This window comes from Falco naumanni, chromosome 5, assembly GCF_017639655.2.
Source record: "Falco naumanni isolate bFalNau1 chromosome 5, bFalNau1.pat, whole genome shotgun sequence".
Lineage (NCBI taxonomy): Eukaryota > Metazoa > Chordata > Aves > Falconiformes > Falconidae > Falco > Falco naumanni.
The window spans coordinates 79,652,366-79,655,277 of record NC_054058.1 but is presented as its reverse complement, the minus strand read 5'-3'; the positions used below and the strand labels follow the sequence as shown (position 1 = coordinate 79,655,277).

Here is a 2,912-nt window from a genome sequence, read left to right as displayed (position 1 = left end):
TAAAACTTTCAAATGCTTGCATTTCATTGCATGTTGGTTGATTGGATAATTTGAACATCAAAGGAACCTTTCATTTAATTTAAGCCGAAAAGTTGTCTTTTGCTTTATTAACTTTCGATCAATAAACAAGCAATTTGGAAATGTAATCAGGAAATGCTTCCAATTGGCTGACAATGTATCAAAGCCAGTGCTTGAAGGCAAGAGCAAGCTATAACAAGCAGTTTATTACCAGTAGCTGTTACTGACATTAGTCAAAACCAAGAAAGATAAAATGGAATAAGAAATGTAATGCTGGAAGAGCCTTGGGCGCTGTGTTCTCTTCTTCCTTTTGAAAACTGCAAGCCTGTCTTTGATATGATAACAAATATAAACTGTTTAAAAACACCAAATGCAGAAAAACTGAGACTAGCCTGTCATGGAGTTAATCCATTCTAGAGTGACATACAAATAGTGTAACATCCAGCGGATATATGTTATGGAAATATTTTGAATTGGATTTACATGTAGTGAGCAAATTGGAACTTTTGATTTTATGTGATATTGTAATGTGCATGTTCTCATATTAACTGGGTGTAATCCTATTTGAAGATAATGAGTTTTCAATAGGCTCTCAAGTCTAAAACTGCATCAGAACGTTTTCATTTTGGCTGGAGAAAGTCCAAATGGACTTAGAAAAAATTGCCTACCTCAGTCTTGGTGGTACCTCTTATTTCTGTGGGGAATTTACATATTTTTTTGGCCAGCACATTGTTGGTAAAACGAACAGAATGATGAGCTTTTCTAGTTTATTTTAACAGTGTGCTGTTTGTATTACTCTGTGTTGCCTATAGCCCAAAGCAGAATACTGGGCTGGATTGCACCTCTGGTTTATTGAGCATGCCACTGAAAGCATCTTGTAGTTATTTCAACATTATCTGCACATATTTTTAACTCAATTAACAATAAATAAAAAGGAAAGAAAGGAAAATATGTTTGACTGGAATTGATTTGAGAGGTGAATAACGAGCATAGATTAACAGATTTAATTTTCCTGTTCTACAGTGAAACAAAGTCACAGAGACTTAACACAAAGGGATGCAGGAAAAGAACAAAGACAGAAAATGTTTTGGCTGCTTTTTGAAAGTTCTGTGTGTTGGCACACTGGGCATGCTGAGCACATCACAAGGCATGCTGACACACAAGTCACATATTTCATCAACTCAAAGGGAGGCAATATCGTTATGTTAGAGGATTATTTTTCTGGTTCTTCCAGTTAGCTGTTTTACAGGTTTCATGACTGCAGCAACTCTGTGTGGAAATATAAGAATAGATGTACACAAAACATTAACAGGTCTTAATTTCATCTCACTAGTAAAGCCTTACACTCCAGTAAAGCCTTAAAATTCTTTTTTCCTTTAGGCCTCAAAACGTGGATGCCGGTTACACTGATGGTGGTGCATCAGCTGGCAGTGCTCCTCAGGCAGGGAGCGCAGTGATGGTATCTCAGGGCTTCACACCTCATTGCTCACCTGTTTAGCTTCTACATCCCTTGATGACCTTGCTGTTGATCAGTATTATCATGGTTTTCTTTTACTTTCACCATATTTGGCCCATTGAGTTGGAACCATTGTTGAGTCATGAGGAATGACAAGTAGCCCTGTCTCATAACGAGACCTTCTGTAAGCTGTAGCAATACTAACGGTCATCTGTTCTAAGATAGTAAGCGTTAAAACTAGCATTGCCTGGGTAAAAAAATTACAGAAAAGAGAAATTAAAGTATCATGTTTGAAGAAATGAACCAATATAGGTCTATAGGTGCCCATGACATTAAATCATCTTATGCCAGCTGAGATCCCATCTAGAGTTTCTTGGCACAACTTTGAGCATTGTTCATGAAATATTTTTGAACACAGAACATCTAGTACTAATGGACAACCACCCCCTGAAATCAGAGTAATTCATGTATCACCCGTGTGTACCTACCAGTACACTGAAGTCTCATATTATCAGAATTTGACCTAAATCATGTATATTGAAATCATCATATTGAACTGATAGCATGAAGAGATGAGTTTTAGCAATTTCTCCTTTGTAAACCAAAATGAAACAGATTAAGAAAACTTGTCTCATTTACATGTAATCATCACTACACAAGGTTTTGCCCATCAAAGAGAACTCTGAAAATGAGCAGACATTCACACCTATCTGAAAGCCTGGGGAAAACACTGCAATCACACTAATACATCATATTACAGGCCTTTCCTTAATTCTTTACTAGTATTTAAAAAAAGTAGGGAAAGAGCAGCTACTGTTATAAAGATAACAAGAATGGAAGAACTTGTACTTGAAAGAAGTAAGAAGAAAAAAGATTTGTAATGTCTGTTCTTATCTAAATGCACTCCAGAAATTGTCTCTTCATTGCAGAGAGGGTCAGACACCAGAGTATGAATAGTTTTGTCAAAGAGAAAAAAAAATAGGTTTCATATAAATGCTAAAACATTCAATGTTCTATGGAGTAGGGAGAAAAAAAGAATATGTAAATAGCAGATATAATTTTCCTGTGAAAAGAAGCAACAAAAGTTTTTTGGTTAATTTTGGGTTAATTAAAACATTTTGTTCAATCTGAAAAGAATCACTGATTTCTTTTTTGGATTTTTTTTTCTTCTTTTCAGTGAAACTAGCTCAATTAATTCTGAATTTTTTAAAGATTTAAAGTTCAGCCTTTGAAATATATTTTTTAAATTGTTGGAAATTCCTAAAAGTCTTTATCATTTGTTTCAGGAATATATTTTTCTTCTTAAAAACAACTTAAAAGAATTAAGAACAAATCATATCTAGAAATGGGAAAATCAAAATATGCAACCAAGAATGTTACCTACGTCTGTCTTCTGTGTCCTTTTTAATGGTTTGATCAACAGTGTTTCAGAAAGAGA

The 2,912-nt window shown here is 34.7% G+C and overlaps 1 long non-coding RNA gene across 1 annotated transcript; it reads right to left on the bottom strand.

Moving 5' to 3' along the window:
* Positions 1-850: 850 nt before the first annotated feature.
* LOC121089152 lies at positions 851-1,632 on the bottom strand. The gene is made up of 2 exons (XR_005828142.1): positions 1,509-1,632; positions 851-1,287 (listed from the first exon to the last, which is right to left on the bottom strand). It is a non-coding gene; the product is annotated as an uncharacterized LOC121089152 (long non-coding RNA).
* Positions 1,633-2,912: the final 1,280 nt, after the last annotated feature.